We start from the raw sequence: 12,506 nt of genomic DNA, 5'->3' as shown, positions 1-12,506 counted from the left end.
CTTCTCTCTTCTCTCTTCTCTCTTCTCTCTTCTCTCTTCTCTCTTCTCTCTCTCTCTCTCTCTCTCTCTCTCTCTCTCTCTCTCTCTCTCTCTCTCTCCTATTTCTCTCTTCCTCCCTCCCTCCCCCTGCCTCTCTCTTTGAAATCAATAAAAACATTAAAAAAAAAAATTCAACTGCTTTGACCTGGATAAAGGTGGTAGACTTCCCATTGTTACTCCTAGTGTTACAGATTACACCTGAATCTTTTCCCTGATTGCAATTTCCAGCTGATCCTCATTACTTTTGCTCAACATTGGACCATGGTTACCCCATGTCTTTTGGAAATGAAATGAGCTAACTTTGCCAAAAGGTTAATCTGAGGGAGTGGGAGCATGCAATTAAATGTGCTCATGAGCACATACATACAAGATCTTTCTAGAATGTGATGCTTCACTAGGCATGACTTATTAAAAGAAGTTTAATAGAGGGAGAAGAAAGACCTTGCCCTAATATTTACATGAAAAGTCATGTGCCACCTAATTGGCAGACTAAGGCTAGGAAATAAATTGTCATAAGAATGATTTTTAGGATATTACACCATATCCTGCTTTTTGCATTTCCTAGTCTTTGCCCACATTTTTAAACTTTTCATTAGAGCCTCAACCTCTGATTCATATTTGGCTTACTATTTCAGAAAAAGTTAGCAAAGATGATCTTTCTTATTTATAACTACATCAGTACATAACCAATACTTAAGAGGAAAAATACCTTTGCCACCACCAGACCTCAAAAAACCCCACTCAATTAAAGAAAGCAGAGTTTACATAGGCACAGAGAAGAGACTGGTGGATGCCAGAGGGATGGGGGAGTTGGTGGATTGGGTGAAAGAGGTGAAGAGGTTAAGAAGTACAAATTGGTAGTTATAAAATAGTAACAGGTATGTAAAGTACAGCACAGAGAATATAGTCAGTGTATTGTAATAACTGTATGGTGCCAGGTGGGTACTGGAAATACCAGGGGGACACTTTGTAAAGTGTATGATTGCCTAACCACTATGCTGTACACCTAAAACTAGTACAAAATAGTAGTAAATGTAAACTGTAATTGAAAAATAAAATCTAAATAAAAAATTGTAATACAATACACACAGCACAGTCTAGACCTCAATCCACTGAATTTATATTTGGACAATTGAATCCAGCCAGCATATCTTTATTTCCAGTGCATGACACATAGTAAATATTTTTTTAAAAAGTCACATGAATAGCTATATGTTTGAGTTAGGCTAAAATTAGTAATAAATAGTGAATTGTAATAAGATCAGAGATTACCATCAGAAAATCAAAATATAGTGTAAAGCCATAGTAATTAAAATAATACCTTAACCAATAAAGAAATTTAAAAAAATTAAAAATAGATTGATATTGGTGCCAGAATAGACAAATAGATTGAAAGAATAAAGAATTCAAGAACAGACTATATGTTAAGGTGACATTTTAAACTAGTGAGGTGAGGCTGGACTATTTGGTATATGATTGGGACCACCACCTGGCTAATCATTTGTGAAAAGTGATGTTTGCTCCCTAATTCTCACAAATACAAGCCTAAATTCTAGATGTATTAAAGATCAGACCCAAACTTAATAAGGAAAACAAAACTAAATTCTATGAGCATCAGAACAAGTATAAAAGAACATGTTATAAACTTAGTGGTAGAAAAAGGCCTTAAAGAACACATATATACAAACAAAATTCAGAAAAAGTCTGATAACTTTATTCATTTAAAATTTAAGGGTAAAAAAAAAAAAAACATTAAAATTTTAAAAGATTCATCTTTTCTCTATCCAGGATCATGCCATAGGGAGACTTGTTTTCCTTTTTCATTCAGTCCCTAGAATTAGGATGCATGCAACTCATTCCTCTATTTCTCAACACTAGCTTCTGAGACATGTTAAGAAAGGGGAATCTGAATAACATAAAGTGGAGCTTTCAATGGATAATATCCACTTTTCATTCGTTCATTCATTCATTCATTCATTCAACATTTAAGTTGGCTCTGTTAGATGTGTCTGACATAGCATATCAGTGATCTAAATAATCCCTTGTAGAATTTGCAGCCTAGCAGTGGGAGACCAGAAATTAAACAATAAAGATAATAAATACATTATATATTATATTAGACGTGATAAAGACGGTGGAGAAAAGAAAAAGTAGAGTAGAGTAAGGAGGATAAGGAGTGTATGGGGATGGAGGTAGCAGGTTATAATATTAAATAGGGTAGATAGGGTCACTCTCACTGAGCAGTGGCATTTTAGCAAAGACTTGAGGTGACAGAGTTAGTTAATTAGATTATTGGAGAAAATGTTTTTTTCAGGCAGAAGGAATGCCAAGAGCAAAGCTCCTAAAGGAATTCATTGTAATTAAAAATAGATTTTGATCTAGGTTAAAAAGGGTTTGGGTGATATTATTTGACTTACATTTTGAAAGGATCCCTCAAAATGGACATAGTGGAAGGCTGCTGCAGTAATCAAGGTGAGAGATGATGTAGATTCATCTAGGAAGGTGAAAAATGGTGGAATTTCAGGTATATTCTGAAGGAAGAGCCAACAGAATTTCAAGGAAGGAAGGAAGGAAGGAAGGAAGGAAGGAAGGAAGGAAGGAAGGAGGAAGGAGGGAGGAGAGGGAGGGAGGGAGGGAGGAAGGAAGGAAGAAGGAAGGAAGGAAGGAAGGAAGGAAGAGAAGAGAGAGAGAGAAAGAAAGAAAGAAAGAAAGAAAGAAAGAAAGAAAGAAAGAAAGAAAGAAAGAAAGAAAGAAAGAAAGGGCTTCAAGACTTTAGGCCTAAGTAACTGGAAAGTTGGAGTTGCTGTCAACTGAGTTGGAGGAGACTATGGGTGTGCAGATTTGTGGGCATAGATCAGAAGTTTTAGGTTGGATGTGTTGACTTTGGGAGTCTGTTAAACATCCAAATGGAGAACTACTTATTCAAATAGTATCTATTTTATAACCTCCCTCCTCACTCTCCACATTCACTCACTTTTTTTTTTCCTTCTGTAAATAACCAGACCAAATACAGGAATAGAACTAGCAAATAAAAAGGGCTGAACTAGAAACACAAATTGTAGCTTGAAGAATAAGAGGGGGAGAAACCGAGATGGCGACATAGGTAAACACCGGAAATTGCTGCCTCGCACAACCACTTCGAAACTACAACTAAAAGACAAAACAGACATCATCCAGAACCACAGGAAGGCTGGCTGAGTGGAAATTCTACAACTAGAAGGAAAGAGAAAAGCACACTGAGACTCAGAGGAGGTGAGGAAGTAAAGTGCAGAGGTATGGAGGTGCGCGTACGGAAAGGGCTGGCAACGGAGGACACCAGTGTCTTTTTCAATCAGGAGGGAGTCACAAACTCCCGACTGCTCTGAACTCCAGTTCTGGGCGAGTCTCTGGGGACCCAGGACTCATATGTATTGTCTGACATCAGGCGAAACTGGAGGGCAGCTTTCTCTCAGAGGTGCTTGCAGTGATTACCGGGACACTGAGACGGGACACTGAGACCCGGGGGCCTCTTAGGACAGGGCTGAGGATCAGCCATAGCTGTTTGCTCCGCCCTGTTGATTCCCTGAGACCCAGCCCCACCCAAGCTGCTAGCAGAGGCTTTTGCATATGAATGCCCTGGCCCTTTGCAATCTGAAAATTACCTAACAAACTTCAGCTGGGCCAGACAGACCCAGAACTTCCAAGAGAAGGCCCAAGGCCCCACAGCAGCTTGCATTGCTTCACAGCTGGGCCTCATTTGGGCACCTTCAAACCCCAAACAAGGAAGAGGAATCTGCAGATCTCTCCATAGCTCCTGCTGGGTAGCCTCAGGCAGAGGCTAAATTAGCACCTCCTTAGAGATCCAAGAGCCCGTGCACCCAGTGGTCAGATTGGGACCATCCAGATTACAACCCCTCAGACCCATAAGGGACACACTCAGTGGGCAGACTCAGTGAGCACCAAAGCCCCACTGAAGCAAGTCTTGCCCCAGAAGGGTGTCTTCAGCACAGAAGTTCTCCCACTGTAGACACAGCTGATTCTCACAGACAATTGGCCTGGAGGTCAATTCCTCCCACTGATACCAACAACAATCAAGGCTTAACTACAACAAGACTGTGCACACAGCCCACAAAGGGGTGCACCAAGAGTGTCCAACTTAGGTAATTGGGGAGGCTGAGCCACTGGGCCCTATAGGACACCTAGCACAGAAAGCCACTCTATCAACACAGGGAAGCAGCCAAAATGTGGAGACAAAGAAACATATCACAAATGACAGAAATGGAGGAAAGCAAACTATTGGATATAGAGTTCAAAACCACGGTTATAAGGTTTTTCAAGAATTTTCTAGAAACCGCCGATAAATTTAGTGAGACCCTTGAGGATATGAAAAAGGACCAACTAGAAATTAAGCATACACTGACTGAAATAAAGAATAATATACAGAGATCCAACAGCAGACAAGAGGATCCCAAGAATCAAGTCAAAGATTTGAAATACGAAGAAGCAAAAAATACCCAACCGGAAAAGAAAAAGAATCCAAAAATATCAAGATAGTGTAAGGAGCCTCTGAGACAACTTCAAGCGTACCAACATCCGAATTATAGGGGTGCCAGAAGAAGAGAGAGGGCAAGATATTGAAAACCTATTTAAAGAAATAATGACAGAAAACTTCCCCTACCTGGTGAAAGAAATAGACTTACAAGTCCAGGAAGCGCAAAGAACCCCAAACAAAAGGAATCCAAAGAGGACCACACCAAGACACATCATAATTAAAATGCCAAGGGCAAAAGACAAAGAGAGAATCTTAAAAGCAGCAAGAGAAAAAAAGTCAGTTACCTACAAGGGAGTACCCATACAATTGTCAGCTGCTTTCTCAACAAAAACTATGCAGGCCAGAAGGGAGTGGCAAGAAATATTCAAAGTGATAAATAGCAAGAACCTACAATCAAGATTACTTTATCCAGCAAAGCTATCATTCAGAATTGAAGGTCAGATAAAGAGCTTCACAGATAAGAAAAAGCTAAAGGAGTTCATCACCACCAAACCAGTATTATATGAAATGCTGAAAGGTATTCTTTAAGAAGAGGAAGGAGAAGAAAAAGGTAAAGATAAAAATTATGGCCGAAACCGGTTTGGCTCAGTGGATAGAGCGTCGGCCTGCGGACTGAAAGGTCCCAGGTTCGATTCCGGTCAAGGGCATGTACCTGGGTTGCGGGCACTTCCCCAGTGGGAAATGTGCAGGAGGCAGCTGATCGATGTTTCTCTCTCATCGATGTTTCTAACTCTCTATCTCCCTCCCTTCCTCTCTGTAAAAAATCAATAAAATATATTTAAAAAAAAAATTATGAACAACAAATATGCATCTATCAACAAGTGAATCTAAGAATCAAGTGAATAAATAATCTGATGAACAGAATGAACTGGTGATTATAATAGAATCAGGGACATAGAAAGGGAATGGACTGACTATTCTTGGGGGGGAAAGGGGTGTGGGAGATGCGGGAAGAGACTGGACAAAAATCGTGCACCTATGGATGAGGACAGTGGGTGGGGAGTGAGGGCAGAGGGTGGGGTGGGAACTGGGAGGATGGGAGTTATGGGGGGAAAAAAGAGGAACAAATGTAATAATCTGAAAAATAAAGATTTAATTAAAAAAAAAGAAGAAGAGGAGGAGCCCTGGCTGGTGTGGCTTCAGTTGGTTGGAGCCTTATCCTGTGCACCAAAGTTATCAAGTTCAATTTCCAGTGAGGGCACTTACCTAGGTTGTGGGTTTGATCCCTAGATAGGGCATGTGTAGTAGGCAACTGATCAATGTTTTCTCTCTCTCTCTCTCTCTCTTTCTTCTTCTTCTTCTTCTTCTTCTTCTTCTTCTTCTTCTTCTTCTTCTTCTTCTTCTTCTTCTCTCTCCCTTCTTCTCTCTCTTAAAAAAAAAATCAATAAAAAAAGACTAAGGGGGGGGGGAATGGGAGGTAACTGTAATACTATCAACAATAAAAATACATTGAAAAAAAGAATAAGGGGCAAATTCTCTGTGAGATAGCCCAAGCCTGGCTGCTCCTGGCTCCCAGAGCCTCTGCCGGAGCCACTTTCATTCAGACCCATTGTCTTTTTTTTTCCCTCCTGGTTTTTATTTCCTTCTATATTAATATTTATTATACATACTGTGTAAACATGCTTCATTAGCAGATTTTTCATAAATCCCAAATGCCTCATCTCCTTATTTGATAGCCCATTTATATTAAGCTATACACTAATCAGCCATGGGCAAACTACGGCCCGTGGGCCGGATCCGGCCCATTTGAAATGAATAAAACTAAAAAAAAAAAAAAGACCGTACCCTTTTATGTAATGATGTTTAATTTGAATTTATATTAGTTCACACAAACACTCCATCCATGCTTTTGTTCTGGCCCTCCGGTCCAGTTTAAGAACCCATTGTGGCCCTCGAGTCAAAAAGTTTGCCCACCCCTGTCCTAGGTCCTAAAGCACACGATACTGTTTCATGCCTCCATTTCTTTACTTGCAGTGCTCTACCTTTTCGGGGAAGGGAGAGGGGTACATTTTTTGGGGGGGGGGAAACAAATACACAACTTGGAATGGATTTGAGGCAAATTTCATTCTCAGAAATTCTGGGAAGTCAATTATGCCATTACCATCAGCATCCACTCATTAATCATGTCCTGTAACTCTGCTTCTGTGGGATTCTGCCCAAGAGACCTCATTACAATTCCCAATTCCTTTGTTGTTACAGTTCTATCACCATCTTTATCAAACAGTGAAAAAGCTTCTTTGAATTCTGCAATCTGCTCTTCAGTTGGTCAGCCATGCTGCAAGCTCTACTGGTCTCCAAGACTCGACCACATAACCACTCAGCTTGCTTGCTCCACTTGGACTCCCAGTTGGGTTCTTGATACTGCCCCTCTTGCCTTATTCTTACACCATCCCAACCTTGGTAATACAATTCCTACTTGACTTTCAAAGCTTACCTTTGGGAAGCATTCCCTGATTCTAATCCACCATGCCCTCAAACCCTTTTCAGGATGGTATGGATTGCTCTTCTGTATCGCCATAGAACCTTGTAAATACCATCCATATTTCACTTACCATATTGAGTTACAATCTGTTTTCTAGTCTGTCTTCTCATTCCAGATTGAAGCTTCTTACGGGCAGGAATAGTATCTTATTCATTGCTGTGTTCCCAACACCTGGCACTCTATAAACAAACTGAACAAGGATCTCTCATTGTGGGTGTTTAACTTCTTGGAGACAGAACTTTCTCATATCCTTTCAATGTTCCCTTAGGTCATTTAGCCTTTATCTTTAGGTCATGACACTGGAGTACAAAATAAGAAGATAGACATAAGAGAAGAGCATAAAAAATGAAAAGGGAGATAACAAAATGCGGAGACAAAGAAACAGGACAAAATTGTCAATGGAAGATATAGAGTTCAGAACCACACTTTTAAGGTCTCTCAAGAACTGTTTAGAAGCCGCCGATAAACTTAATGAGATCTACAAGAAAACTAATAAGACCCTCGATCTTATATTGGGGAACCAACTAGAAATTAACCATACACGGACTGAAATAACGAATATTATACAGACTCCCGACAGCAGACCAGAGGAGCGCAAGAATCAAGTCAATGATTTGAAATGCGAGGAAGCAAAAAACACCCAACCGGAAAAGCAAAATGAAAAAAGAATCCAAAAATGCGAGGATAGTGTAAGGAGCCTCTGGGACAGCTTCAAGCGTACCAACATCAGAATTATAGGGGTGCCAGAAGATGAGAGAGAGCAAGATATTGAAAACCTATTTGAAGAAATAATGACAGAAAACTTCCCCCACCTGGTGAAAGAAATGGACTTACAGGTCCAAGAAGCGCGGAGAACCCCAAACAAAAGGAATCCAAAGAGGACCACACCAAGACACATCATAATTAAAATGCCAAGAGCAAAAGATAAAGAGAGAATCTTAAAAACAGTAAGAGAAAGAAACTCAGTTACTCAGTTACCTACAAGGGAATACCCATACGACTGTCAGCTGATTTCTCAACAGAAACTTTGCAGGCCAGAAGGGAGTGGCAAGAAATATTCAAAGTGATGAATGCCAAGAACCTACAACCAAGATTACTTTATCCAGCAAAGCTATCATTCAGAATTGAAGGTCAGATAAAGAGCTTCACAGATAAGGAAAAGCTAAAGGAGTTCATCACCACCAAACCAGGATTATATGAAATGCTGAAAGGTATCCTTTAAGAAGGGGAAGAGGAAGAAAAAGGTAAAGATACAAATTATGAACAACAAATATGCATCTATCAACAAGTGAATCTAAGAATCAAGTGAATAAATAATCTGATGAACAGAATGAACTGTTGATTATAATAGAATCAGGGACATAGAAAGGGAATGGACTGACTATTCCTGGGGGGGAAAGGGGTGTGGGAGATGCGGGAAGAGACTGGACAAAAATCGTGCACCTATGGATGAGGACAGTGGGTGGGGAGTGAGGGCGGAGGGTGGGGCGGGAACTGGGAGGAGGGGAGTTATGGGGGGAAAAAAAGAGGAACAAATGCAATAATCTGAACAATAAAGATTTAATTAAAAAAAAAAAAAGATAAATACCTGAACATATCAGGGAACATCTCCACCTTCAAATTAAAAAAAAAAAAAAATGAAAAGGGAGCTGAAAGCCATGTGGTCTAGGAAGGGAGAGAAAGAGAGAGTATGGCAAGACTTGAGGTATGGGTATCTTCTACTCTCTCACCTTCACCTCCTCAAAACTGAGGAGAAGTCCAATAAAGGGTGGTAAAAACATTCAGATAGATTTAGGCAACTCCCAGGGCAGGAAGACCAGTTTGGCAGAGCTCTGCAGGACAGGGTAATGAGGGGAAATCTGGAAGCAGTATAAAATTAAACATCAGTATCTGTAGCCCAGGACAAAAATATAAAACCTTAAAATGGAACAGCTACAATAAAATAGAGAGTAAGGAACATATTCTAGATTATTTGTAATAATAAAATTGGTAGCAGAACTGTATCAAGTACTTACTAATTGCTGGCACATTATCTCACTTAACTATTACAGCAGCTCTATGATGAATTAACTGTTATTTTTCATATTTAAAAGATGAGGCTATTAAGGCACAGAGATGTTAAGTAACAGGATTAATGTTTCACAGCTGTAAGTGGTAAAGCCAGGCATCATACCCAGGAAGGTCTACTGATGGAACTCAGGATCTTAACCAGTCTGTATGACCATGATACAGCAACAGGACCAGGTGACTCCTGAACAGAGAGGAAAGGTGGTTGAAGAATCAGAGATCACACCAAGATCTCTATGTTTGGGTTCTCACTCATATGAAAACCTGAATATTACAGTGTATAAAGATATTATTTGACTTACATTTTTAAAAAATATATTTTTATTGATTTCAGAGAGGAAGGGAGAGGGAGAGAGAGATAGAAACATCAACGAAGAGAGAGAATCAATGATCGGCTGCCTCCTATCAGGGATTGAGCCAGCAACCTGGGCATGTGCCCTTGACCGGAATCAAACCCAGAACCCCTCAGTTCACAGGCCGATGCTGTATCCACTGAGCCGAGCCAGCTAGGCTTGACTTACATTTTTAAAGGATCCCTAGAACATTGTAAAGCCATGGACAAAATGAGAAAGAGAGGCAGTTTAAGGGGAACAATGAATTGAGTTTGGGATATGTTGGTTGTGTCAATATGTCAGACACAGATCAGTTTCTCAAGGATTAAGGTGGGATTTAATGGGAAACAATGAGATTTTTAGGCTCAATCTATAAATTTAAGCTTTTAATTAATGGGAAGGAGATAGTGAAGCTAATCTTTGAATTTAATGACAGACATTTGTTATCTTAAATCCTCTCTGTTGCATTTACACTGTGATAAATAACTTTTTAAAAAAGTAACATATATTATCTCCCTGATATTGGAGACTATCCCTCAGTCAAGGGACAGGTGAATTTAGAAATCTAGAGAATGTAAATTATCATCATTGTTCTGCATTCAAAAGAAAACTTTTGTGGTAACTCAAGGCCTCTGTGAGGCTCAGCTATTTCCAGATGCTGGACGCAGCCTTGTGATTCTCAACAAACACCTTCACCCTGCTGTACTTATTATATCAAATAAGGTGTCAACAAGTCATAATCCTGCCTCCTTCATTACCCCAAAACCTGAGTCATTTGCTGAGGTAATCACCATAGGTAAGCCCTTTAGGACAGTGAGTGAACTACCCAGAAATGAAATGGGATGACAGGTAATGAAGTTCATTACCAACTGGTCAACCTCTGTGGTCCTAGCCAAGAGCTCCTTTAGCTCAAATAAGGAATCCTGAGAAGAGAGAAGGGCCCTACTTGAGCAGATATATGCTTTTCAAATAGTCATAATCCCTTCTATTTATCGAGCGCTGACTTTGTGCCCAGAACTGGGCCAAGTGCTTTCAAACTTTATCTCCTGAAATCCTCACAACCTGGAGAGGTATATTATTATTCTGCTCCCTTTGAAGATGAGGAAACGGAGGCTTCGAGAAGGGATGTAATTTGTTCATGGGCACAGGCTAATCGTAGAGTCAGGATTCTAACTCAGGTTTGAGAATCCTGTAGTAATCCAGTCTCACGGTAGCTCTGAGGTTTGGGCTGAATCCCACACTTCACTCATCTGCCTTGTAAGAGAAACTAAGTGCATGACAAAACGCCTTGACGCTGTATAGACCCAAACTGGAACCATCCAGCTGGCGCTTGAGGGAAGTTCCTCTGAGAGTGTGCTGCTGGTCAGACTGGCCCTACAGGCAGCGTGGACCCTGCCCCTGAAATGCCAAACTCCCTTCTCTGCAATGTCAGCCAGCAACCTGAAACTCCTTTCTGTTGACTTTGAGACCTGAACCTTACATAACCCTTTCTGCCTCTACTCCTTTTATAGGCCAATGATTTCATGCCACAGTGAAGTCAAATAGCCAAGGCATTGGTCAGCAGCTGAACACAAGCCATTGAGGGGAACCGGTGTCCTTTTGTCCAGAACAACTAACCAAGCCTGAAACTATGATGGAAACGTGTGGTATTTCCTGGGGCTGATGTAGTGCAGGCAGCTGCCCCAGGTGCTCAGTCCAGACATCCTAACTTGAAAACTAATTGGGATGGCCAAGTTTGGGGACTAGTACTGGGAAATGAGTTAACCTGGAAGTAATTCTCTCATCCAGAAATTCTGCTACTTTTATATCAAGTGCCTTAGAAATCAGACTCCTTTTTCTCATTCCACACTATAATCTTATTTGTTATAGGTTAAACATTAAGAGTGAGTACTAACCTTCAGATCCTGCGCATAGAGGAAATAATGTCTGTCCTGATAGTAGGCCCCTCTGGGGAGCATGTTTTTTACTCCTTTCCGAGACCACAGATAAGTGTCATTGTTAGGGGACGGTGAGTAATTCTCTCCCACTAGTAGAAACAGCTGCTGTTTTGAACCTTGGAACTTTGGTTAATGGTTAATCAGTACCTCACCTGCCCCAGCCTTGAGGTGTTGCGTAAGTCACAGGGCACCCCAGAACACCTTGTCTCATTCTTATTTATTTATTTATTTTAATTTTTATTGATTTCAGAGAGGAAGGGAGAGAGAGCGCGATAGAAACATTAATGATGAGAGGGAATCATTGGTTGGCTGCCTCCTGCACGCCCCCCACAGGGGATTGAGCTCCCAACCTGAGCATGTGCCCTTGGCCGGAATTGAACCCAGGACTCTTCAGTCTGCAGGCCAACACTCTATCCACTGAGCCAAACTGGCTAGGGCACCTTGTCTCATTCTTAAACACTATCTAGATCAGCCGTGGGCAAACTACGGCCCGCGGGCCGGATTCGGCCCGTTGGAAATGAATAAAACTAAAAAAAAAAAAAAAACCATACCCTTTTATGTAATGATGTTTAATTTGAATGTATATTAGTTCACACAAACACTCCATCCATGCTTTTGTTCCGGCCCTCCGGTCCAGTTTACGAACCCATTGTGGCCCTCGAGTCAAAAAGTTTGCCCACCCCTGATTCTAGATGCTCTCTTTCAGGATGCTGTGTTTACAAGGAAATGGGGATTCCCACCCCCTCCCCCTCTCTAATGACAATCCTGATTTGCTGCCTCCACAAGAGCTCTATTTTATTGATTCATTTGTAGATATTTTAGGGGTCATAAATAATGGACTGGGGTGGGGGGGAAGTGGGGGCTCAAGAGAAGGAGACCAAGGTGTAAAGGTAATGATGCTCTTCCTTGATCCCAAGCCAACACCCTTCAGGTGATGAAACCATCTCACAGCCAGGGCTCTGGTGAAAGTGCTGAAACAATGGCTTAGCCATGTAGCCATCCTTAAATGACCTGGCCCCTTGCTTAGGTTAGAGAACAGCCACACCTCACCTTAATGATTTTTGCCCAAAGTCTCTCCTAACCAATGAGAATCCAAACCAGAACAATCATTAACATCG

At 40.9% G+C, this 12,506-nt stretch overlaps 1 long non-coding RNA gene across 1 annotated transcript; it reads right to left on the bottom strand.

Annotated features, from left to right (window-relative positions):
- Positions 1-7,163: 7,163 nt before the first annotated feature.
- LOC118664488 lies at positions 7,164-11,455 on the bottom strand. The gene is made up of 3 exons (XR_004970327.1): positions 11,347-11,455; positions 8,783-8,911; positions 7,164-7,242 (listed from the first exon to the last, which is right to left on the bottom strand). It is a non-coding gene; the product is annotated as an uncharacterized LOC118664488 (long non-coding RNA).
- Between the last annotated feature and the right edge of the window lie 1,051 nt (positions 11,456-12,506).

The sequence above is a fragment of the Myotis myotis genome, unplaced genomic scaffold, assembly GCF_014108235.1.
Source record: "Myotis myotis isolate mMyoMyo1 unplaced genomic scaffold, mMyoMyo1.p scaffold_m19_p_1, whole genome shotgun sequence".
Classification (NCBI taxonomy): Eukaryota; Metazoa; Chordata; class Mammalia; order Chiroptera; family Vespertilionidae; genus Myotis; species Myotis myotis.
This window is presented reverse-complemented; position numbering and strand designations above follow the sequence as displayed.